The sequence below is a fragment of the Psammomys obesus genome, unplaced genomic scaffold, assembly GCF_907164565.1.
Source record: "Psammomys obesus unplaced genomic scaffold, mPsaObe1.curated_primary_1811, whole genome shotgun sequence".
Lineage (NCBI taxonomy): Eukaryota > Metazoa > Chordata > Mammalia > Rodentia > Muridae > Psammomys > Psammomys obesus.
Window position 1 is genome coordinate 6,486,757 of NW_026596040.1, and position 27,457 is coordinate 6,514,213.

The following is a 27,457-nucleotide window of genomic DNA, read 5'->3' on the forward strand; positions in this document are numbered from 1 at the left end:
GAAAACACAGAAAGGCCAGGAAGGCTGCTAAGCATCAAGGCCTGCCCCCATTATCCACTGACCACATGAGGCTCCACCTCATAAATGTTCCACAGTAACTCAGCGTCTTTAATCCCATCAACTTGGAGGCAGAGGTAGTGGATCTCTGTGAGTGTGAAGTCAGAGAATTCCTGACCAGCCATGGCTACACAGCAAGATCTTATCTTCAAAAAGCAAAGTGTCAATGGCTAGGGGCCAAGGGTTGAAACACAGCAGACTATAGGAAACATTTCCTATTCAGTGTGCAACAAACAGCTTGAAATGTTTTACGAGGAAACGTCTCTGGCCGTGGATACAAAAAGAACTACATGGTCTGCTTGTGAATAAACCATCCAAGAGGGCAGGCTGAAGGGCACTGGTACTCTCTGGTCCATGTGGGAAAGATATGGCCCTTCTACATGGACAGCAGCCACTCAGGCCCAGCCAGGTAGGACAGCCAGAAACAGTCTGCTGTGTTGTCATACTTTCCAACTTCTTGAGAGGAGCCATGAATCCAACGTTAAAGGGGAAGGGTCCATTTTATTTTTTTAATGTTTACGCTCTTCTTGGAGGGATTTTAATTTACTTTATCGTGTATGTTTGACCTGCACAAATGCTTGTGCACCATATGCGTACAGTACCTACAGAAGCCAGAAGAAGGTGGAGCAGCCCCAGGAACTGGAGTTCCAGACAAGGCTGGGAATTAAACCGAGTCCTCCGGAAAAGCAACCAAGCGCTCTGACCACTAACCCATCTACGGGCCCAGTGGTTCTCAACCTGTGGGTCGCAACCCCTTTGTGGGAGGGGGTCACATATCAAATATTTACATATCAGATATTTCCATTATAACTCATAACAGTAGCAAAATTACAATCATGAAGTAGCAACAAAATAATTTTATGGTTGAGGGTCACCGCCTCAACTATATTAAAGGGTCATAGCATCAGGAAGGTTGAGAACCAAGGATGCTCAATTCCAAAAACTGTTAACTGAGGCTGAAAACAAAAATACTGTTGTAGACGACCAGAAATGGCCCCACCCCATGCCCCATCGCCCCATCACCCCACCCCGTTCCTGGTGGGTGCTGAGCTTGCAATTTGCTTCGGGAAGCTAGAATAACATTGGCCAGTGCTGTAACAACTGCTTTAGATGACTAGATGTCATAAACCCTCTCATGGCTCCAGGGGAAGGAAAGGGACCAGAGCAGAGATGGCTAATTAATAAGGTTTCCTTGATTTACAAACAAGAGCATTCAGGCCCTGTAGGGTCAGGGGGTTAAAGGGCATAAAGCCCCACCCTGTGTCCACAGAGAACCTCAACAGGGGCCTATTCTCTTGTCTGCAACTGGGTCCCCATTTAGCCCGGACATCTCAGCACCAATTCTGCAGTAAATCACCTCCAACAAGCACCCTGAATCTTCCTTCCGAGGACACACTCTCCAAGCAGATGCACTGCAGTTGTTGTGGTGCCCAACCTCAGTTTCCCTATTGTATCACACTCTAACCCTAAGCCATGCTAAAAGTAACACTAAAATGATTTCCTCAAATATGCATAGCATAAATTTTAGTGAAAGTGTGCAAAGTCCTGCTAATGATGATTGTCTGTTGAAGGGGAACAGGAGAACATGAAGCCTGTGTGCAAGGCTTATTTCTCTCTTCAGTTTTTTCTGAACTTTTTAAAATTCTTATTAATATGTTTCTATGGAAATTGCTTTCTCAGAAATATGAGGGTTTTTTTTTTTTGAGCCTGTGATACTCTACGGCATCTAAATTAAGAACCAAAACATCATCCCATCTCAAGCTGTTACCACACAGTGCACTAAAAGCTCTCATAAATAAAATGACAGTATACTTTATATAATAAAATAAAGTAAATACATACATACATACAGAGAAAACATGATACTGCAAGTTTAAAAGCTGAGAGATGGCTGACTGAACCAGCTCCAAAACAATAGCATGTCTTAGCCTTCTCAGTCACCCTCCTCTGGTCTGAATTCAGATACTTCCTGTCCAATGAGAACAAGTGATTTATCAGGAGGCTCTGATACCTTTTGAGTGGGAACTCAGTCTGGCCTGCTTCCTTCACCTTGGCACATCCTAAAGCAAAACCGGCTCTTTGACATACTGAACTCTCAATTTCATCACTCAGGAGCACCCTTTCTCATGCAGGACCAGGAAGTACGTAAGAAAGCACAGAGAAATAGCCACCAGCTACTGTCCTTTGTGAAGGGAATCTGCAGAGTCAGCCAAAGATCTCCAAACGCAGAAAACACTGTTCAGAGAAACAATGCAGAACTAATCTCAGAGGAAATAGAGATAGTAAATCACTAACAGTAGAGACCTTTAGGAAGAGAAAAAGTATATATTACTGTAGTCAGATACCAGAAAACACACATTACATACACAAAATCAAGACATTGTGAAAAGAAGGGAGCTTACTAAAATTAAAGTGTGGAGCTTTTTAAGTTCAAGATTCAAAAGAAAGGATTAAAAAAATAGATGACATGATTCCCCCCAAAAACGAAGAAAAAAAAAGTTTCATAGGACAGTCTAAGAGTTAGTTGAGCAGGCCTAACAGCAATTATTTGACTTATTTTTTCAGAAGAGTAGGAAAGGATGAAAACAGGTTTTTCAAGAGCCAAAGAAGAGATCTCAATCACAAGGTGCTGAATAGAGTAAGAGAAAGCAGGGGATTCAAGTGAAGTGTTACATATAGGAGAAAACTCCGAGGTTCCGAAGAAACATCCATCTGAAGGTAGAAGACAACTGAGGAACACAGAGCAGAATTAACATAAGAATAAAAGGAAACACGGTTTCAGCATGACAGACAGCGCACATAGGTCCTGAAAGCAGTTCACTCATAACACAGTATTCAAGAGTTAGGCACACAAGCAGAAGCAAGGCAAGATGAGAGGGGGGAAGGGAAGGGAAAAGAAGCAGAAGCGAGGGAGAGGGAGGAAAGAGGGAGGGGACAGGAGAAGAGGGGGGGAAGGAGAGGGATGAGGGAGATATATTATGGCCTTGAAAGAAAGACAACTAATTATTTCTTGTTACAAAGGTAACAACTGTGATTCCCCTGCTTCTACTGCCGCTAAAATCCAGGGCCCTTTGAGGCAATTTTAGTGCCATCTCCATGTCGCTGAGAGTTCGTACAGGGGGAACTGAAACTCTGATGATCACCCCAAGTCTCCACAGAGTGACAGCAGACACATATATTACAAGGACGAACTTAGGCCCTATCCAGATTTATAAAGTCTTATTTTCTGAAGGAAAAAAAAAAATAAGGTAAATCTTGCTGAAGGAGAAGAAAGGCTTTGCCCTGTTCCCTTCCTGTCTTTCCTAGCCTTTTGACTGAGAATGTTTAAGTCTCCTTGTGATGTGGCTAGGTAGATGTGGTTCTATAGGAGAGGAAGCCCCTTTCCTTTCTGAAAATGATCTTCAGAGCTCTGCAGTAAGACATTTTTTTTTTTTCTGTGCTTCTGTGCTTCAGAGATTCTGTCTTCACAGCCTTGGGGATGTGAGGTTTGAAGGGTCCTGCTTACCCACATGCAATCCCTGCACTGAAGAGGAGAAATCAGGACACTGAGACAACACAGGGCGAACCACTGGGCCCCAGTAAAACAGGATAGAGAGTTTACAAGCACAAACTTGTAAGCATATGGGACTGTTATGCAAGCACAGTTAGTGGAATAATCGAGATCAATTTGGCGATGTTTTGAAACATAACAGACTTTTAAAATTCAAAAGTCCTTACTCAGCCAGATTTATTCGTATCAGCATTTTATCCACCAGTAATTTCTGAATTATTCACTGAATGTGGCACAGAGGGCTAAATAATTTCCTGCAAATGAATTTGTATTTTAAAGTGGGTGTGTCCGTTGCTCTGAGAATTCACCACACCCTAAACAAATTGAATCCAAATGGAAGGCTCTGATAACAGGAAACCAGTGTGGCATTTTCTCATGCAGAACAGATAGGTGGTACACTGTTCAGTGAACCTAAGTTTGTCAACACCCCCAGCACACATACTCCTTCTTTTATCCAAGTTAAATGTCCTACACTATCCCAGCTGCTGAGGTCATACAAGAGAATGAAAAGTGCCTGCGCCTGGTGGCACACAGGCAGGCCCATCTCTGTGAGTTCAAACCCAACCTGGTCGACATAGTTAGGAGCCTGTGTAGGCATAAGGCCATTGTGTATTCAAATGCTGATTTCTGTATCCCCCACATCTGGCTGCAAGCCTTGTTCTAAAAAAATCTGTCTCAATGTTATATAAACTCTGCTCCTAAATGGTTTCCTGATATGTCAATAAAGCAGCGTACAGCCAATCACTGAGCAGGAGAGAGAACAGGGCTCAACACAGGAGGAGTTAGAGGAGACAAAATGGGGATTCGGCCTGGGGCATGGGCAGAATTCCAGAAGACACCATCAGAGGAGCTCAGCAGTAAAGCCACAAAATGCAAGTATCCTAGGATGGAAGGTGGGAGGAAATCATATTAGCCTAGAGGGTTAAGACTGGAGTAATAACTGCTCAATTCTTGTGTTGTGAAGCTTATTATAAACAAATATGAAGATCTCATTTATTTGTATGACAGCCGGGTTAGAGTTAAACTAAGAGAAACAAGCAGAGTTAATAAAAATAACCATAACAAGCCTGTCTCAAAACAAAAACACAAAAGTAAAACAGAAGGAAAGAAACCATCTGCCCTGGAGGCCAGCATTTGTGATACAAGGTCCACAATGTTTATAGAGTCACCACACTATTATAATAGTTGTTAATGGAAAGTTACTGCAGAAAGAGAGAACAGACACTTAGGCCACCGTCAAGGAAATAACCCTGGAAAAATGCACTGTGGGTTCTCGAAACACAGGGGAAAATATGCACAGAGATTTCAAGGCAAGACACATGGCATTTCCAAGGAACTTGGAGCTTGTAATGGCTAGCATTTGGTGTCAATTACACATCTAGAGCCACCTGGGTCTACATATGCACATGGGGATTGTTTTAATTCTGTTTATGAAGGCAGGAAGACCTGCCCACTGTGGGTGGCACAATTCCCTGGCTGGTATCCTGATCTGAATAAATGGAGAAAAGAAACTCAGCAGCAGAATACATTAATCCCTCTCTGCTTCCTAACTTTCAGAGCCACGTGACCTGCTGCTTCAAGCTTCTGTAGACTTGACTTGCCTGCTATGTTGGACCGTGCCTTGAACCAAGAGCTAAAATAAAACCTTTCTCCCTTACGTTGCTTTGATTAGAGACTATTTTGTCATGGCAAAAAGAAAATAAACTAAGGCAGATCTCAAGTTCAATAAACATGTCTACATATACTTTAGAGATACAGATATTCATATCATTTTTTTGAAGTGATATTTGATAAGAATGATCAATTCATTTCTGGGGTGCCTTCAATATAACCAAACAGTGTCACAGAAGGTGGGTGCCTACTCTAGCCATATGGCTCTCTGCAGACTACACCTCATTCTTAAAGCCTTCAAACACTAGGAACTGCTTCAACTTTAAGAAGACACTTAGGATGGGCTTTCAGTAACAGAGTTACTGAAAATTTCTGTTTTATTCAATACCACATTATCCTATAAACTGCTTTGCAGAAAGCTGAGCTAGAATATACCCGGAGTCTCTCTTGGGAAGTAGATCACACTTTCTTATATTCTTCAAGGTGCCTAATTTCCATTCTGATCTTTATAAGTGGGTTTGGGGCTAGGTGGCTCTCCATCACGTCATTAGGTCCTTTCTATCATCAGCTGCACAAACTGACATTGTTACAAAGCCAACTCCTTCCTCTCTGTCTTGTAGCAGAGATTAGAGGAAGTTTGTAGCCCAAAGGTATAGAAGCAACTGGAGATTTTAGGGTAAGTACATTCAATTTCAGAGTGCATGGTGTTTTGGCTGACATTCCGAGCACCACTTTAAGTCTATTTTATTCTAGTATGATATATGGTAGCAGAACTTCAAAAGTCCTCTTATGAAGGAAGCAGCCAAAACATCTGCTGAAATTCAGAAGTCTGATTAAGGATGAAGTTGTCCTAGTTTCTTTGTTTTTGTTTTTTTTTTTTCTTTTGGACTGAAAGCAGAATTTATTAGTGGGCATGACTGACAACGGAGCAGCACAGTCAAAGCCTTCATGAGCATTGGGCCTTCCTCTTGTCCAGGGGGCCATAACTGGGAACATATCTGATCCCACAGCGATCCAGGTGAGACACTTCTTAGTCACAAACAGTCAGAGTCATCCGCATTGAATTTAGTATGAAGTTTCACTACTTTGAGATACAGATCTTTTGGCAACCAGGGAACTTGGCTTTGGCTCGCGCATACAGTCTCCATTACCCTCTTTATTCTGTCTTGAACCTATATTGAAAGCAGCCTGAGGTCAGAAACACGATTTTTTTACTGAACGGGGCTGACTCCAGGTCCTTTGGATCAGCACTCTGAGTGATAAATTAAGGTTATGTAACTATGCTCAAACATCAGGACCCAATGAGAAAAAAGAACAGGCTGGCAGTTTTGAAGTTTAACCAGAGCAAAATTACCAAATAACCAATCACTTAGAGTGAATGACAGTTTTCCAAAGCATTGGTTTTTTTTTTTTTTTTGTTTTGTTTTGTTTTTTTTTTTTGTTTTCAAAACTTGCATTGAAGAAGGTCTGGGTATTAATATTTTTAAAAAGAGAGTGTGGTAAAAGGAAATCAAAGTATTTAAATAATGGTCAAGGCAAAGTGAATGAAATACAATCAATACAAAGTTTTTATGAACATATAGAATAAAATGACATAACAAATGCACTTTGGGGCACAACAAAGTCTTTGGAAGTCAATAGACTATGATAAACACAAGAACATGCAGCTAAGATGTAAAGAATTTTAGCCTGTGAAGACACTAGCTACATTGTTAGGAGCTGTGTCTCACACCTGGTTTGGGTTTGAAGAGGTAATTAAGTTTAAAGCTCCTGTTAAATGCCGTGATCCAACACATAAAATAGTGTATCTTATCACTTACCTCGCTTGATTATGCTAATTAAAACCTTTAAAGTAATTTGATAGTAAATTAAGAGATGATATGGAAAGATTAGGTATGTCCTAATCTTTTGTCCTACTTGTTTTGACCACAAAATTACAGTTTCTCCTGCCCATCCATTACTTAAACCAAAAGATCTAGAGCGATCTGTTTAACGCCCAGGTAGGCGGTGTGTAAAAGGACAGAAAGGGGTTTTCTATGAAAGTGCCCACACTCCCGTGACTTAAAATAATAAAAGCAAGACAAAAACCCAAAACACCCACATACCTTGTCCCCTTTAGTTAAATTAGCTAAAAAGAGGCTTCTCCAAAGTCACTCCCACAAAAAAAAAAAAAATCAGTGATTCCATAAGAGAGAAATGCATCAAGGCATCTATTTTTCCATTCTCAGTCATTTGTGAATTGCCCCACTTTTATAGACAAAGCCCAACTCAGCCAAAAAACAAACAAGCCATGTTTCTCATTTAGATAAGGGCCAAAGATTACTTAGTGATCATGATTACCCAAAATTATTCAGTCTTGACTTCTAATCCCACAAGTTTACATCACGGTTTAAAGATGGCCTTTGAAAATACAGGAAGTCAGGAAATAGACTCATTATCATTTATCAAAGAAAAATAAAATTAATTGGAAAGCATTTTGCTCTCAATGTTTCCAAGGGACTTTGCAAAGGCAGCTGGTCTACCACGCTGTCTCTTGTTAGTTCTCAGCTTCAGGGGCTCTCGGCGCACAGAATGCAATGTTACTCCACTCAATAATGTATTTCTAGAAAAAGCCAAATCTCAACCAAAATGTTTCAGTAAACTATAAAATTAGTCTAAAATTAAAACAAAACAAAACAAAACAAAAAAAAAAAAAACTGAATAACTTCATGGACTAGTAAATATCATCTTCTCACGTGGCCTATGTCATTCAAAATTCAGAAGTCATCAAAGGCAGGTAGCAAAGCAAGTCCTCTTTTGTAACCCAGAACTCACGGCTCAGGATGAGTTTCTGATACAGACAAAAAGGACCATGACCCATAAGACAGCTCTAATGAAGAGGAGGCCGGGCCTGAGCCTTGTTTGTAATGTACAAGCATAGGTAAAGGGTAAACCAATATGCGCTACATCCAATGTCTAACTTCCATGTGACGGCCTTTTCAAGGCTTGTCTCAGACATGTGGCAGGAGTTGGTGATAACCTGCCTTACTACACTGAAACAAACCCTCAATTGCAGTAATAGTACATTGCCAATTTCAAACTATAGCTCTTTTCATTTTCAGAGGTTCCCAAATGTGATAGTAATTTTTTTTTTTAAAGAACTAAAGGAGTCTTAGATTTAAAAAGAAACCAAAAAATCAAAAATAAAGAAATCTTTAAACATGCCTAACTCAGTGTTTCTCAGACTTTGGGTCTTAGAATTATTACATCCTAAATTACTGATGAGCCTAATAGGCTTTCATGTGGATTATTTCTATTGCTACTGATTGCATACTGCATTAAAATGTCTTTTAACTTGCATGTTAGCTTAAATACAGTTTATGGAAATTTATATTCTGCATATTAGAGTTTAGAAAATGGTGGTATGGCCCATTTAAAAAACCGTTTCAGTGTGAATAATGTCTTACCCTGCTTTCCTCCTTTTGTTATGGAATGGTTGAAGCGTTAAACAAACATCTCACCTCATACATACAGGGTCAGAAAATGAAAAAGCACTGTCTTTTCAGATAATTTTATGTAATTTTTTTGGTATTTCCCCAAAATTCAACAAATGAAAGTTTATGAAAAGTTACTTACAATCTGTCAATTCTAGTTCTGAACATTTACTATAAAGATTGGAAGGAAGCTAGTGCCCTTGTTACTGCAGCCCTCTTCACAGTGGGCGAGGAGTGGAAAAGACCCACGTGACCACAAGTGGATGGACACCAACAGATGGCGGGAATATAGTAAGTGAAGACACAAAACAATACTATGCATCCTTCCAAAAAGAAATTTAGTCCGTTGAGACAATGGTGTGTAATTGTAGAATGTTATGCTTCATGAGATGAGCCACACATACAAAAATAACAAATGTTCTCATATATATGTGGACCTCAAGAGAGCAGAATGCATACCAGCAGGGAGTAGAGGGGTGGCCATGGAAGGCTGAGAGGCCAGGAGGATGGGAAGGCTCAGAGAGAACACAGTCTGAGAAGAGCTGTGCTTCATTTCTGAGCCCTATGCACAGCATGCTAAATACAGCCAAGAAACTGAATTTCAAAGGGTCTAACCACAAAAGATTGAGGGTAGATAGGTTAATAGCTTGATTTAATTAGTCTATTTTGTATTTGTAACTTCATTTTCAGGGTATCCGATGCCACTGTTGACACCAGACACACACGGCACACATACACCCACATACACAGAAGTAAAGCTTTCTAAAAACAACATAAAATCTGAAATCTGTTAGCTTAAATGTGATAATTCATCTCAAACTCTGAAGAGGTCTTTCACCATGAACAACTTTGGACAAATCCTTCTTCCCTGGGTTATACGGGTTATACAGCTACTCCAAATGTTAATTTCTTTTGAAAACATGAACACCACCACAGTCATTAATATCAGCATTGAAACAGGCTACAAAACATCATACAGTATCCCTCTGACATGGTCACCTAAGTTTTTATTTATCCATTTAAGCTTGCTTGAGGGTCAGCAAGATGGCTCAGCAGATAACGAACCAGCCGCCAGGCCTGACAATCTGAGTTCGAGCCCCAGAACCCACAGCATGGAAGGCAAAAATCAACACCTGTAGGTCATCCTCTGTGCTCGACACGTGCACCATTGAAAGCACATATCCACACACAAATACACAGAAGAAAGAAAGGAAGGAAGGAAATAAGGAAGGAAGGAAGAAAAACATTTTAAATATTCAAAAGGTTTCTGAAGAAATGGGTCAGTTTCACTACTATACATAATTCCAACTCCAGGGGGATCTAATGCCAAACCTGACCTCCTTGGGCACCAGGAACATACATGTTACATATATGTACATACTCATACACATAGAACAAACATTGAAACACACACATTAGAGGGCTGAGAATGTAGCTTAGCTGAAAGAGTGCTTGCCTACCGCACACAAAGCCCTGAGTTCAACACCCTGCACTGGGAAAGGCAGGCACGGTGGCACATGACTGTAATACCATCTCAGCAACATTCGTGAGTTCAAGGCCAACCTGAGCACATGTACCTGACATAACAACAAACCAAACCAAATGACAACAAAAGCGGATACATATTAGCACGAGCCTTAGTAAAACTGTCTGTAGGCATTGGGACGTTGTCAAGCCCTGTCAAGAGAATACAGGTTTTGAAAATCTCCACTTTTCTCTCTTAACAGCTCAAATTTTATTACTGGCAATAAACAGGCAGGTACTTTTCTCAACCTGATTTTACTTCTGAGCAAGAAGTAAAATGGTACGTCATGCTAAGCAATCCCAATGAGTTATGTTTACGAAAATATAATGATAGTGGAAAGTGCTCACCAAGTGAAGTGAAAATAGGTGCAAAAGGAGCTTCTAGCCCACAGTCTCAGCTCCACGTTCACGTCTCTTCCTGAGGCTATCCTGAACTGGGTAATATGGTGCCAAAACTGAACCCAAAACTTCTTATGTGGAAACAGACACCTATTTCTGTTTATATTTTGATTCTTAACTATGTATATACAAGCTTTTGTGTGTTTGTCCATGTGAACACAGGGGCTCTAGAAGCTAGAAGAGGGGGTCAGATCCCCTGCGGCTGCAGTTACAGGCAGTTTTGAGCCACCGGATATGAACGCTGGGAACCGAACTTGGGTCCTCTGCAAGAGCAGTGAGTGCCTAGTGGCTGAGCTATCTCTCCACACTGAAGCATCAGTTTCTTTGCTAAAAGAATTTACAAACGTAGATGATAAGTATTATAATCCTTAGGATTATAATACTTTAATATTTAAGAATTAAGGATTATAATATCTTTAATATTTAAGAATGTCATTCAACCCAGCTGACACACAAAGAAATAAATTAATTAGCAGGCCTATCAAATCTGGAACAAATGAGGTCCTGTTTAGTGGGACACAGGATACAAAGAAGCACATATTTATACACGCTTCCAAAAAGCATCTTCCTTTTGACACATCATAAATGGGTCGAGTCCAAAATTTGAAGTGGTCCTCATTAAGACCAGAGGTTCTAACCTGTGGGCTATGACCCCCTTGCAGGCTGAACAACTCTTTCACGTGGTTACCTAACACTATCGGGAAACACAGATATTTACCTTACAATCCATAGCAGTAACAAAATTACAGTTATGAAGTATCAATGGGAATACGTCACCACAACACGAGGAACTGTTAAAGAACTGTAGCATTAGCAAGGTACTGCTAGTCTAGAAGGTGCTGTGTAATTCCTTAAAACTATTTCCATCACTGCTGCTGAAGTACACACCAAACTATATAGCTATTCAAGAATCAAACCTATATGGGTTGCATAACCACCTGCCAATAGAGACAGATTAACCAATCCAGCTCAAACTGCTAGCTTCTCATATGTCTGAAGAGTTTTCTAAAAAGACTGATGCAGAGCAGAGGACCTGTTCTAATGTCAGGTACTATCGGGTTCTGTAAGTCTCTTTGGTTTTGACTATGAACACAAGATCAAAGGATTCCAGCAAAATTTAATACCAGGCCCATGACCCTGAGCACATTCTGATTTCAACTTTCACATGTGCTGTCAAGTAGAGAAAAGCCATCCTTGGTTGAAAAGATTTTTCTTTCTTTTCTGGTCTGATGGCTGTATGTGCTGTTCTCTGTTCTTGTTTGAAAACTCATTAGGTCACTGCCCGTATTCTTTGCCTTTACCCTCTCTAGTCTACAACCTTACATTTTAAAAATCTGTGCTCACTATCAGTAGCTACTGGTCAGAGTCACAGATGCAAATGTCCCACATGAAAGTATCACACATGACACTATCATTCTCCCATCATGATCGCCGAAGGCAAGGAAGAGTTCTTTCTTTGCTCTTTATTCTTTTTCTTCTGTTTGCTTTTGAGATGGAGTCTCACTTTCCAGCTCTGGCTGGCCTAGAATGAACTATGTAGAAGAGGCTAGCCTCATATTCACAAAGATGCACCTGCCTCTGCCTCCTGAGTGCTGGGATTTATTCTCACGGCAATTGTAGCTGGTTCTAGTCAGCTTACAGAATACACAACTGAGATCCAAACACAGCAGTAAGCTGATGATTTACAACTGTGGCATGATTCAGACTCACCCTGGGGTGGCTGTTAAGAATATTCCTCCTACCCACACCCTGATTTTCAAGTTAATACATCTGGATCAAGGCCCAATAATTTGCATCTCTAACATCGCAGGTGGTGCTGATCCTCCTAAGGATGTAGACTTTTAGAACCACTGTGCTACTCAGATTAACCAGCTTGCCCTTGCAGAGGGTTCGATGTGTGCTCAGAACACAGAGGAATGTCAGCACAGACACTGGAGGCAGATGGAGTAAAAAAGATTAGAATGCAGACACATTTTCCCAAAACTCAACTCGAGAAATGCTTTTTTTTTCACCTGTGTAGTTTTACATTCTCAATATATACCCTTCCAGAAGGTCTATTTCATGCTTTGGTTTTACACCATACCACCATCAGTGAGTTGCCAGAGTCACCACCACAATTCCGACGATTCTGGCAGAGAAGCACTAGAAAGAAACAAAAGCCCCCAGTTCCTTGGCACCCCTTAAGAAGCACGTTAAGAAGATGGTGTTCGAAAGACGGATCGTAAGAGGTTGAGACTGTGTCCCCTTCAAACCATCCAACAGGTGAGCAGCACTGACAGGACAGTGACTTTCCACACTGGCTCATTGATGGTAGGAGAGCTCCACTAACCCAGGTTACTGTAGGAGAAGGCGCTGAGGGCAAGAAACCCAGAAAATGGAGTGTATGCAGAGAGACACCTTCTCAGAACACTCCTTTTGGATCAGAGACAGGATACCCCAGAAACCTGGACTCCCCTGAACAGAGAACAGGCACTGGGATCAGCGTGAGAAACCACCACCTACAATGCTACAAATCTGCTTGTTGGTGTGAGTCTCCGGTTTCCACCTAGAATGTTCGTGCTTTCAGCAGTATCTCACATCTTAGCGTGACATGACTCTTAAGGACAGGGCAGAAAGGTTGCAACAATTTCATCTCGAGGAAGCTAGTCTGAAAGGTAAAAGCTGCAACACAGCCATCGCCCAAGGGGTCATCTCCAGAAGCTCCCCCATCTTCCAGAGACATTCTCATTCTGCAGAAGAAAACTGCAGGACTCATTCAGACTCCACCCTGAGTGAGACGGAACCTCTTTCTTGATCATGGTGAAAGGAAAAGGAATGAAGGAGGTAAGAAAAGGAGGAGAAAAAGGCTGGACTTATACTGAAGGGGAAACTAGAAGGGGGTTGGGAGTGGAGGGTGACAATCACTTCACATGAGTCTCAAACTACATTTGGTGTGCTGATTCCTGAACTCTACAGGAATGTTCTGAAAACAAACGAGGCTCTAGATATCAGAGCTCTCATTTTTAAGGATATGACTTGGGGGGGGTTCTCCCAAAGCCTGTAAATTAAGTCCCCCTGGGGCTGCTTTCTAAAGCCGTTCTTAGCTGGCAAGAACCTGGAGAGGAAGGAGCCCTCCCACACAACCCTTGGGGGAAGAGCTTGCGAGTTTCTCAGAAAGTTAAACTCACACTGCCCATATGGCACAGTTTCCACGGTATCTGCTTCTAGGTACTTACAGGGAAGTGCGAGCTGCGCCTATAAAGGGAGGACATGCAACTGTTAAGACATTTACTTGTGATACCCACAAACTGTAAACCACTCAAAAAGAAGCCATTCAAATGCCTGCGGACAGACGAACAAGGAGATCGTGAGCACAGTCAGTGGCGCACTACTCAGCAACACAAGACGAAGCAGCAGCAGGGACGGCAGGACCCACTGCATCATTGACATGTGCAGCCACAGGGATGAGCCTTAACAGTACGTTACACAAAAGAAGCCAGACCCAAGCTGAAAGCGTGTGCTTTAAAGTTCTGTCTGTAAAACAACAACAACAAACTGTGTATAGTGATGCAACGGGAATCAGTACCTGAAGAGGGAAATGGAAGGGAACGAGGAGAGACCATTTTGGGAGGCAGACACAGCTCATTAGGATGACCGTGGCAATGGTTTCCTGCGAGCACACATCAACCTCTCAGACTGTCCACCTTCCGCAGGGATAGCGGGTCCCTGAAGGTGTATTACAAAAGACCCCCCACACACACACTAACTCAATGCTTCTATTTAAATCATCCACAGAACTTGACTAGTTCCCCTAACATAGGGACTGGAAAGCCCCAGTAAAGATGGGAAGGGGTGCGGGGCTCCTGACCATTAGTTCCCTATGTAAAACAGCTCGCCAAATTTAAGACCTTTCCCTTATCTCCTGGTTTAGAGGGCCACAGGCCAGCGGTTTACAGGTCCTTAGGGGTTAATAAAAAGGCTGAACTTTCAGTGCATGCCACCAGCGACAGCTCTTCTCACTCACCTCCACCACCATAAAAATCTCACGGTCCCTTACTTCTTCTATATGATACTCTCGGGATCTGTCAGCTGGAGCCTACAAACCAAACCCACCCACCACATGCATGTGCGGAGCCTGTAAGCTAAGAAGGGAATTCACATTTTTAATCATTTTTTTTTGATGATGAAAGCGAAAGAACCTCATCCCATTAAAAAAAAAAAAAAGTATGAAATTGAAACACCGCTGCGGGTGAAGTTAGGACACCATAGGCACTTTGCTCACGTGTCGCCTCAGACAGCAGAGGGTGGCAGGGTGGCGCACCACATGACCCGCCCCCTCCCCCAGCAGCCTGGCACCTTTTCTAAATGTTTTCCTTCTAATTACCAACCAAGCAGAGACACCTGGGAACTGTCTGCTCTCGGGGTCCGCAAGTTGCTTCTCTGGGACCACGGTCAGCCACGCAGCCCCCTATTTACATCCCACACAGTCTTCTCTAGGTCCCCATAGCAGTTCTAAAAATCCCCAGGCTCCGAAGCTCTGGGTTTCAAGGTCCCTAAAGCACCTGAGGCAGATTAAGCGGAAGTTGAACCAATTCCTTTGCGTCTGTCCTCGGTGGGCATGGGTCATGGGAACGAAGCGCATCATTCGACTTGACCCTCTCAGCACCACATTCCTAGCTAGCTGCAGAACAGGTTCCCTAGACCATAGGTCTGCAGCACTTACGTCCCCCTGTTTCAGGGCCAGGCTAGGAGGAGTTTCATGCTTCACTTACAGGTCTCATGCCAAACTCCAGGGAAAACAAGGTTCCTTTCTCTTGCTTTTGACATATCTATACTTTGCGCTATAGCTCAGATCATAGTTTACCTCCAGTTTATACTGCATTATCTGGCTTTTCTTTCTCTTCTCAATAGACTCACAGACACATACTCCCTCGACGACCACCAACAACTTACTATCAAGTCTGAGAAAGCAAATGAGACATGCTGGCAGAGGGGACATGCAAGCCTTTAATCCCAGCACTTGGAAGGCAGACACAGGCAGATCTCTGTGAATTCTAGGCCCCCCTGTTTTACAGAGTGAGATCTGGGTCAGCCAGAGCTACACGGAGAAATCTATCTTGAAAAACCAAAAAAGGGATTGAGGGATGCAGCTGCTTGTGGGCTCAGGTCACATGCCTGGTTCCCCTGAGCTTGTGGGGGAGGGGGTCACTACCACCTTAGTGGTCTCACAGCAGGCACCCTCACCTGTCCCTTTGCCCCCCCCAGGCACAGCCCACGAATTGGAGCCTCACTGGCCCCAGTGTCCAAGCTGAATGGTGCAAATACTTGGATCCTCAAGATACCTTCCTTTCCCGGTTCTGAAATGGGATTCTGGCACTAGGCATTGAGGTCATCTCCTTCAAGCAGAGTAGTAACATGGGCTGAGAAGCTGCCTATGGCTTCTTCCTGCTGGGTGGCCAGTGTGTGGTGTGGGGCGGAGCCTCCCACGGAAATGGGTCTGATGGGGACCCACCAGGCAGCCACTACAGAAGACCCAGATGAAGCACTTAGGCCACCACCGAGGAAAACAGCAGGGCTGTGGGGACTGGCTGAGCCTGAGGACTGGGACATTAAAACCTGACCCTTCAGCAGTTCAAGAAAGAAAAGAGAGAAATGAAAAACCGAGGAAGGAACTACAGGCAGCGTAGACGGTCACTCCCAGAGCAGGGCTCTTCTGTTCACTAACAATCAGTTGTGCCTTTTCCATATGGTTACACAACAGAGCAGGGCTTGCAACAGTGCCTGGAAATCCCCGGTATCTCGAAACTGTTCTTGGTCACGATTATCTGGGAGAGTGATGGGTGGCAATGCGGAGTACCACCTCCTTACATTTAAAGAAAACCCCTTCCTTCACCTTAGCTTGTCAGTGAAGTGTGTGAAGTGTTCCAGCAAGGACCTGCCTTGTGCAGCCAAAATACAACCAAAACCAAAACCTATGATATGAGAAAGATTATGTGCTAGGATCGAGGACAGGTTTCAAAGTCAGAACACTTTTTTTTTTTTTTTTTTAAATTAAGAGCCTCAATTACTGACCAGTTAGCACACGTGGCCTCGGGCCAATAGTAAATTGGGTCAGAGGATCCTGCACAGACATGACTTGGCCAACAGTTCACTAATTAGGAGAATTTAGCAATGATCACATCGTTAAACCATTTCAGCAAAACAGGTTTACTGCTCTGCTTCCCCAGCATCCAAGGTTGCTTTCTTGTCCCTCCCCCTCTCCCTCTCCCCACCCCCATCCCCTCCAATTAAGTCTCTACTTGAGGAGACCCCAGTGCTCAGCACCTTCCCCCCCCCACCCCCTGCCAGCTCTCAGCATTATCTACCAGCACACCAAAGTGACTTCCTAAGACACTCCTCGGACCCACCCGTGTCATCTACCCAAATGCAGCTGTATCCAAATTTTACCCCCTTCACCCCTAGAAGTTATTTTTTCTTTAGGAAAAAGTTATGATCCTGCTCCCCCCCCCATTCATATATAAATCAACCCATGTTCATGCACAGAGCCAATCTGCACCATAGGGTCGTACCCTCCTTTTCAATGATTAGATATGGTAGCCACTCCACTGAGGAGCCATTTCCTAGCTGTCAGACTCCAAATCAAAACCTAGCCACATACTTGGACATATTATAACAGGGATACAGCTTGAGAACACACTGTGATGGCTAGTCCATACCGTCCATTCGATGGGGGTTAGCATCACCATGGAAACAACCCTCAGAGCATGTTTGTGACTAAGGGACTAGGTTCGCTGGGGTGGAGAGACATGCCCTCACTGGTGGGGCACCGTTCCATGAGCCGTGGTCCTGGACTGAATAGAATAGAGAAAGACAGCTGATGATGAGTATTCGCCTTTCTCCCTGCTTCCTGCTGCCAGCACAGTGTGGTCAGTTGTCCTACCCTCCTGCCACCACAACACATCTCTAACTCCCAGAGATCCACCTGCCTCTGCCTCCCTAATGCTGGGATTAAAGGTGTGTACACAAAACATACCAAAAGGACAAAAGAAAGCAGCAGCAGCTGCAATCAGACTGCAGTGGCAACAGCAGGTAGGGTGACTGAGACATGGGTCTGAGACCAGCTTTGCAGCCTTAGCACTTTGCAGCATGTATGAACTTTTCTGCTCAAAACCAACAGGCAAGGTTGTTTCATTTTTCCTGGGCCAGATCTCAGAGGTCCACTCTCTCCAAGTGGGCACCAGGCCTTTAAACTCCACTGCGCTTTCCTGTGGGGAGCCTCTGACCAATCAGCTTCTTACTATATGCTTTTCCAATGTGATCCTAAATGATAAGGAATGACTAGATGATCTCTTGAATTTAGTTACTGCTATAAAATGCATCAAATGGCCACTTTTATCTTTAGAACAATATGGGCTTTTTTTTTTTCTCAGTCACACTAAAACAAATGATTAAATTGTGGTAGCTTTCTAAATCTGATTAATGTTATTCAGGGACTCCCACAAACTGTTTTGCCATTTATTACACTTGCTAATTAGTATCTGTAAGGTCTTTATCTTCCCCAACCTGCTCAGGATGCTGTTCAGTAAAAGCAGGACTCCTGGCTAATACAGTTAATGAGTTTAGCACTGCCAAAATGTCAATGGTTTTTTTTTTTTTTTTAATATTATTTGTTAAGAAAGGGACTAATTTATCTAGTTCAGCTGCCCTGGGTAATTTTCATGGAAATGTCAGCAGCAATCAGGAGAAGTGAACAGCAATAAAGATGATTGCTAGAAAGGAGCAAAGAACACCCCACTGGCAGGCTGCTTTGATTTTTCACAGTTCGGGATTCCATCCTGAGATAAGGCAAGGAGCATACAGTGCACCTAAAGCAAAACCATGCATTCCATCTAAGGGGCAGCTACATTCCTGAAATTTTGAAATGTATGAAACCTAAGAAACTTAACTGTAAAGCTCCCCCCAAAAAAGGAAATGAGCATAAAAAGCATCCAGAGGAAGACACAGAAGAATGAGCTAAGGGACCCAGTTCACTTTCATTCACAACAAGTTGTCTGATGTTAAATGAGAGGAGAGCTCCACAGGGACCCCAGGAGCTAGGTGCTTTGATCACCTCTATATGAGATGTATCCAAGAGAAAATTTTTTTTCAGAATTTTCTTCAGCAATTTCATCACATCCTTTCTTTAAGATTATGTGTTTTCAGATATAGTGGTTCTTAGGGTTCAGTTATGACAAAACATTTTTCAAGAAAATTAAATAGGCTGGCAAAAAGCTTAGCTGACATAGATGGTTTACCACCAATTCTGATGACCTAAGTTTGATCACCAGAAGCAGAGAACCATCTACCAAAAGTTGTCCTCTGGCATACGTGCATGTGTGTGCAAGCATGTGTATGCGTGGAGCAAGTGAACAGTAACACCACTGTTATCTGTGGATAATGACCACTGACGCCAGCCCATCTGAAGAGGAGTTCACTTAGCCTCCTAACATGATGGGGAGGCAGGGAGCAAATGCTGATCTGAGTGGATAGCCTCTGCTACTTGCTAATCAAACTTTTGACACGTGAACACACATCAAATTCCTTCAAGTGTTTATAAGAAAGGAGAATCGTACAAAATAAAGGCTAAAGAAAATAAAATTCTAAAGGCTCCTGTGATTAAAAAGCTCTCAGACTACCCTTTCATCCCCCCTCCCCACTCGCCCCATTTTTGCCTGCTTGACTCCCTTTATTTCACACAGTGGCATGTAAAAATGCTTTAATATTTTTGGATACAAGGTTCTTCGTAAGCCTTTAGCTTACAAGATTAGGTAAGAATATGGATGGTTACAAGGCCTCTGTGTTGAAAGATGATAGACAGTGGGGCCCAGCGGAACACACTTATAACCCCAGCGCAGCTATAACCTATAACTGAGATGAGAAGATGGCAAAGTCTAGGACCCCCCCATGGCTACACAGAGAAACTGAGTTTGAGGCCAAGTGAGATCACACCCCAAAGTAAGGAGAAGTGGAGGGATTGGGGGAGGGTGGGTGAAATGGACGAGATACAGCTCAGTAGCTTAATATCTCAGATACGAGATATTGCTCATCACTACAACAAATTAAAAAGAATGGGGCGGGGTGGGGAGAGACACATTTTCCTTTTGCAAAAGGTTGATTGCGCATGTGTGTGTCCACCAACACACGTTTAAGAGCCACGGGAAGCAGAGGGTGTCAGATCCCCAGAACTTGGGTTACAAGCAGGTATGAGCTGCCTGATTTGGGTTTGAGAACTGAAGCCTCTGGAAGAGCAGTAAGCGACTCTTATCTGCTAAGCCATCTCTCCAGGCCCAAGAAAAGTTTCCTAAGTTCGGTTTCCCTGCTTTGGTGAAGTTTCCTACTGAGAAATTAGAAACAAACTTAGTACTGAGGAAGCAATGGCTGGCCCACAAGCCTCATCTGCTCAGAGAAATGCAGCCTTTAATTCCAGAACCCTGGGGCAGTTGATTGTTGGTTACTTCAACAGAAACTTGAAGAGGAATGCTTGTGTAATCAAAGACCACTGATTAACTTAACAAAAATACTTTCACCACAGTTTTCCACATTAAAAATGACAGTTCGTTTGGCTGAGGGATGGCTCAACGGGAAAAGGGGCTTACAGCCAATCCTGAGGAACAAAGTTCAATCCCATGCATCCACATGACAGGAAGAGAGAACTGACTCCTATGAGGTGTCCTCTGACCTTCACACACTCACACACACACACACACACACACACACACACAACCACACCTTGGCAACTGTGTACTTGCATGCATACAAAAATGTAATACTTTTTTTTTTTTTAATTAGAGGCTGCTTATCCTTAGCTTGTTTGTATTTGCTTTTTAATTTTTGTTGTCATGGTTTTAGTTAGTACCAAAAAGGAAATGCAAAGTTAGTTATCGGAGGCTCTGCTGTTTATGCTGTGACTTTTGGACAAGTTATTTAAATCCCTGCTTCAAACTCTTTATCAAACGAGACCCAATGGCATGACCTTATTTGTTCTGTTTGTGATTTCTAAGTATATGATCATCTATATAAATACTATGTAGCTACTATTTTAATCTTAAAATACACATACACAGAGAGAAAGAGAGAGACAGAGAGAGAATACGCTTCACATCTTATCAGGTTAACATGCTTCAGCCTTCTCCTTTCCCCAACAGATTTACATAAATGATAAAGAAGCAGTATAATTACCCTCTTTGATCTCAAATTGGACTCTCTCATGCTCATTTTAGCATAACCAAGAGGTAGAAAACCCCTTTAATGACAAAATGTCATTATTCCTTTCTCAGTGATTTGCAATTACCAGGACTCACTTGTCCACGGTGATACGTATCCCCTTTCCAACAGCTAACCTAAAAACAGGAGGCAGCTCATCAGGATGCAGACAACACCAGTAACAAAACATAATTAGCTTTTTCAGATTTATGAGCCCATTCTGTCCACAAGATACAGTAATGAGTCTTTTTAAAGCGACAACGCGATAAAGCTCAGAATGCTGAGACACTTCTGTGAACCAGGGCTTGGGAATTACTTCATCATATCGGATGTGGCTGCTTTTACTTTGTTTCCCTTCATCTGAATTTTCAATTTCAAGCTAGTAAAACCACTCCAGTGTGTAGGCGGCACAGAATCACACACACACACACACACACACACACACACAAATCAGGTGTTGCCCATTCTTGAGGCCATTAAGCATAGCAACTGTAGACATGGAGCAAGAAGTTGGGAACCAAGTTGTTGCTGCTTATTGCTACTGTTCCACTGTTGTGGAAATATTAGTGAATGGATAAAGAGAGCTACTAGCTCTATGAGAATAAGAAAGGAAAAGAAATCTCCAAATCTGCTTTGTCGTGGCATCCTGTGCTGAAAGGCACTAGAGAAGTTTTTGGAGTGGGAAGGAAAACAAAAATTCCTTCAAAGGAGGACCACAACTCATTGCCAATTACAGAGTCATTGTGCGGTACCTACAAATGGTGGGAATACCGAGAACCTAAGTCCTTTCCCCTTCCAGCAGGCAAAGCCCCAGTGTCCCATAAAGGATCATCTCCAATATAGAGTACGTCAGCAGAGCGCCACGTGTTCAAGGGTTTCTAACAGCCACATGTAGAGCAGGCGTTCACAGATGAGAGCCAAGATCTTAGCGGATGTTCTATAAAGATGGCAGCCGTAGATTCTTTGCTTTATCCTGTGTCATACCTCCTATATGGTAGCATTGTTCTCAATTTGGTTTTCTTTGATTTCTGGCACTGTATTAAGTATGACAGAGCAGAACACAAAGTACCAGCCACCCCCAACTACTGAAAATGCTAAGGCTGTAGGGGAGGGAAAGAAAATGTGAACAAGAGTAAACAAGGCACAGGCCACCCCCCTCAATGTCGGAAATGTTCACTCACCTTTTACTAGCATAGTGACCTCATTTCAATGTTGGCAACTGCTGAGTTATCACGGGCCTCCGTCGAGGGGCTACACCCAGGGAACTGGAAATAGCCAGTCAATATGCAGAGCTGCTGGCCATCAGTGAAGAGTTGGGGAAAGAGATCAGACCCATATACACAGAGAGCAAGAGTGCCATGGAGAGGGTAAAACGAGGCATCATTCATGCCCAAAGTTTTGGGAGCGCTTGGCTGAAACACAATGTAATGCCAGTTATGAAGGCGCATCCTGCTACCCCATGAAGATGAGATCGTTTTTATATGCGATCATTAAGCTCTGACCCCACACTCAAAAGATCAGGAAGGCATTTTGCAGTTATTGACGATGAGTATTTTAAGTAGTAAGGAATGACCCAGCTCTTTTCTTTCCAAGCATTTGAAAGACATTTGTGAAGCCACTTCACAGCAAGCTATTGTTTGTTCCCAAATACCAGTGTCCCCTTTAAACTCCCTTTGGATACATTTTCCATTGGCTAATCTCCTTTTGGGTACATTTTCCATTGGCATCACCCCAGTTGACTTCCTTTCCATGAACTTATCTGCCTCTGAGGACGTGTGTGTAAACCACAGCACTTGGCGTAGTGGCTGGCCCACCTATGTACAGCGCAGACTCTGTTTCATGGAGCTTCTCTGCTTAAGTATTCGCATTACTGAATGCACAGGTTATAAAGATGGAAGAAAGAGCAATCTACCCAATCTACCACATGCCCTGCAAATGCCCATCCTGAGACTATAGATCTCAGTTCCATGTTTACTGTGAGCTGATCACAACATCTGGAAGAAAACGACTGAAACTGTTGCACCTTTGTATTCATTACTTAATGTAATGAAGCTTATTTCTATAAGAAAAAAAAAAAAAAAACAAGGCATAGCCACATTAAATCATACATAAGCGAGCATGCGCACATGAAACCCAACATGAGTTTCAAAAAAAAAAAGTGTGCAAGGCAATACTTAGGGGTGTTGAGCAAAACCAGCTGCAAGGAATAACAACAAAAAAGGACGTTTTCATGATCAAATTGTATTAACCAAGGAAAAGATAAATAACACTCTGCAAATGTCCATGATAACAAAAAGCAGGAATCTCCTTGTTCATAATAAGCTGTGTGCAAATGATGGCTGTGCAAACAGTGGCTGGCATCATTCAGGATAAGCTCTGAAGCTCCTCCGGCACAAAATACACTCTCCTTCTGCCTCCCAGGCCTGCCAGCCATGTTATAATCCTAATTTTACCCTAATTATGGGCTCCTCTTGGGGCTTGTGTGTATCTATGAAAGATATCTATGGGAAGTTACCTCCGCTCACACATTGCTGAACAATGCTCACCAACAGCCGCCTGTATGAAGCTGGGCGGTACCTCCTAGAAAAGAGTGCCAACAAAACAGGGATTTACTTCTGGCAGACTAAACACAGAACTCACATCCCAGGACACCTTAGAACTGTCGCAGCAAGCAGTAGTAGAGTGAAGCAGGATTCTGAATACAAGCTTCAGAGACTGGCGTTCCTCCCTCTATGTCGCTTGGTTCGCCAGGAAGGAAAAGAGACCAGTAGGGAAGCATCTGTATTGAGCTCAGATAATTTAATTTGGACTAAAAATACTTTGAAAGCTAATGAAATTGAAGCCAGACTAGCACTCTGCAAATTATTTCCCAGCATTCAAATGGTCTTGTACTAGCATCCTCATTGATGGCCCTCATTCCACACTACACTAGAATCATCAAGGCTTTCATCATCCAAGTTCCCACCATCTACTTTTTCCACTTTTATAAGTACTCATTTCTGAATGAATGTTATACCTTATACATGAGAAAAGTTTTTGCTGAATGGCATTTCTAGCTAGTAAGCCAGGCTCTGACAGCTTCTGTGCCACTCCTGGGTTTCCAGCCTGGCATTCAACATGCCAGAGAAATGAGAACAGAGAAAAACAAGGCCAGCTTGCAGATGGCTTCACTCACACAGCTTGCAGAACTTTCCCTCACTTCCGGAAAGCAGCAAAAACTCAAGACTACCCTGCCCACTAGAGCTGCAAACAGGAGACCATCCAGAGGAGGCTAATGGATTAATGAGCTCCTAAAAGGGGGACAGGATGGAGGTGGGGGGAGTGTCAAAAACGCCAAAGGGGGGGGGGGCAGGGAGGGAGGAAGAGAGGTTGCAACAGACCCTCTTCCATTCTGCCTCAAAAATAGTTAGCCTTATCCCCTGGTTCACTTGATTACATGGCATGGTTTGCCAAATCAGTGGGTTAAATGTTTTAGATTAGCATTTTGGTAATATCCACTTTAAACAAAAATTAAGTCAGCCCTGTAACTGTAGATTTGTGCTCAGGAAACAGTTCAATTTAGGGACTTCCAAGTGATAATCTTCTTGCTATTTACGAGAAGTCACCACTAAAGTAGAGACACACTGGCATAAAACTCAGCAGCCCCTGTGCTCAGGAAAGCCTTCACCGTGCTCCAGGGATCTTAGAGTGGTCCACAGGGGCTGGAGTTGGAGCTCAGTGTTACTGTTGCAAAACTTGGGGGGCACAGCCTACGCCCCAAGCCAGGTCCAGCCACATTTCCTCAATAAGCCATTAAAAAGGCAAAATGTAAAGGGGGGGGATTTTTTTTTTCCAATGTGGCCACATTGGGAAGAGGGACAAAGAGATCCATTAAAAACTCCTCCTTCTCCAGTCCTCTTTGAGGTCCTGAACTGAGATCAAAGTTTAAATAGCAGCCCTTGTCAAGGTGTGGTTCCGCCCACCACTGACCCAGCATTGTCTGGGCTTCAGTCCCTTCCATAAGGTGGCCCAGAAGTTGTCAGGACCCTGTTAAGTCTCTGTGGGAAACAGGGTCCTAGCCTTGCTGGTTACCTTCTCCTCCTCTCAGCAGGATTCCTAGGGAAATTCCACTTCTTTTGGGATCCATTGTTTCAGTGGGCTGAAGATCAGACTGAGGTACTCTTGTGTCTTTAGAATATTTTCATTTTTAACAGACTTAGATGTGCAAGGCCACAGACACAACACACACACACACACACACACACACACACAGAGAGAGAGAGAGAGAGAGAGAGGAGAGAGAGAGATTGGTCCACAGAAGAATCTGCAGAAGCAGAGTATCATTAGTTCACCTGCAGACAGTTGTATGTAAGAAGAGAGTCATATTATAAGATATTTGAGGAAAATACTTTTTCAAAACATCATTCTAAAATTAGTTTCTCTCTGTAGTTTAAACTCATGCCCCCTGGAACACCCACCCCACCGCTGCCTCATATTCCATGGATCAGAATGTCAAGGCCACAGCAGCCATGGTCACTCTGGTCCCTGTGGACAATCAGGATGGGAGCTGGCCCAGCAACCCAGGATGAGTCTGAAGCCACTGCCTGGCCTTGGCAGTCTCTGCACTCTGCTACAGCTGCTTCCTCACACCTGCAACACTCACTCACCATTTGAAAGGCATTCTTCAACAGCAGGCACAAGCTAAGGTAAGCAGGCCTGAGCAGAGGAGCAGATGGTTCCAATTTATTATATAGCTTGTTGTTTAGTCTTTAAAAAAAAAAAATCTGATCTGTATAGTCTTTAGATTTCTTTACGAAGACCACCTCGGGGCCTCAAGGTATCCTTGTTTTTAACTCTGTGAGATCAGAGGCTAACTCTGAACAATACACTCCTCGGCAGCTTCATTTAAGCACATTCTCCTGATTCAGTCTAGCCCCTACTTTCCCCCATGCCTCTCTCAGGCCTCCCTCTTATCTTCCCTTAAAGATACAGTTTGCCTCTTTCCACAGCTTTGCTTCATGAAGTTTGCTACCTCTATCCAACTATAGTTCAAAACTATTGGTTGGTGGACCTGGCAAGATGGCCAGCTCAGTGGGTAGCGAGCCTGCTGCCAAGTCTGAGGACTTAAGTTCAGTCCCTGAGAGCCACAGTAGGGTAGACGGTCGATTCTTGAAAACTGTCCTCTGACTTCCTTCCTTGTGTGCACCCACACACATGCACCCAAAATAAATGAAATTTAATTTTTTTACAATATTAAATGGAAAATTTCCAGAAGTAAATGATACATAAGATGGGTAACTTTTATTACAATATACTCTCAATTTTTTTTTTTTTTTTTGAGACAGGGCTTCTCTGTGTAGCCTTCCCTGTCCTGGTGCTACTCTGTAGACCCAGCTGGTCTTAAACTCACAGAGATATGCCTGTCTCTGCCTCCCAGGTGCTGGGGTTAAAGCATGCACCACTGCTCCTGGCCTTTACTGCTTGATTTTAATATTAGTTACTATTATTAATCGATAAGTTATACACAGTTGCAGGTATAAGCACAGTATACGCCAATACTGTCCAGGCACTCACTGGGGAGGAGTGGAGAGGGAGGGGTATGGTTCAGTGTATCCCCTACTAATAAAAGAGGAATTTAAAAGAACAGAAAGTCACACAGCTGTATCATTTATAGATAGATTGTAAAGCAATATACTTATTCAACAGGGAATTAAATATGTGGTAAGTAAGATTTAAAACTTAAAATCTGTACTTTTAAAAAAAAACAAGAAGAAAAACATGAAGAAACACAGAATGTAATATGTAAGATTTCAATATAAAGCCTTTACAGTAATATTTATTAAGAGAGCATACTGGCGTGTTACCTGATAGTGGGCTCTCAAGACTATTTACCCATCTATTTTTCCAAGTTTCATAAACATGACTTACACCTGCTTAACTTATTCCTTTCCGCCACTTCTTTGAGCCAAAGGTGTACCTATTCATACAGTGTGATAAACTAATCAGATTTTTATTTAAAATGATTATTAGAGAACCATGGTTTTACAAAATACCCTGCTTTGAAGGCCGATTCTGAGACATAAGTGCACGTTTATTATACATGGATGAAGGCTGTGGCGCTCTGACCTACATGTGAGTCCACACTGTACCAACTAGTTGGCAGGGAAAAAAAGGCATCCACTGTGTTGATAGGCTATGGAACAGCCTCATTCATCAGCCACCTGCATTGTGAATGAAGAGCGATGGAAACCAAAGACTCCCCGATCGATCCTAGACTCTGTCTCACCTAACATCTTCTCTTAGATGTCCGCCAGTCACCTCCAATCCAGCATGCCCAAATCCAGACTCAGTTCCCCACAGACTGGTTTCTACAAAGAGATCTCAAATCTTAGACGCCTGTAAATCCACTTCAACCTAGCAAGCCATGAACAAAACCCTGGGTCTTACAGATGTCAGCCCTAAAAGCCATGATTATGAATGAGAAAGCGACACATTTAGTGCAAACAGCAGGCAGAATGAGGCTCCAGTTCGAACCTGACCTTGACACCTACTGCATACAGAACCAGGAGCAAGATCCTAGTGTGAGCTTCCATCCTTCACTGCCTTGTCTCATGGGACAAAAGTAAGATAAAAACTCAAAGGA

At 42.9% G+C, this 27,457-nt stretch overlaps 1 protein-coding gene and 1 non-coding gene across 2 annotated transcripts in view; one reads left to right on the forward strand and one right to left on the reverse strand.

Moving 5' to 3' along the window:
- The window catches only part of Mcc (MCC regulator of WNT signaling pathway), a 214,794-nt gene that overhangs the window by 173,006 nt on the left and 14,331 nt on the right, over positions 1-27,457 (reverse strand). The window lies entirely within an intron of this gene.
- LOC129688256 (small nucleolar RNA SNORA40) lies at positions 7,949-8,072 on the forward strand. The gene has a single exon (XR_008721904.1). It is a non-coding gene; the product is annotated as a small nucleolar RNA SNORA40 (small nucleolar RNA).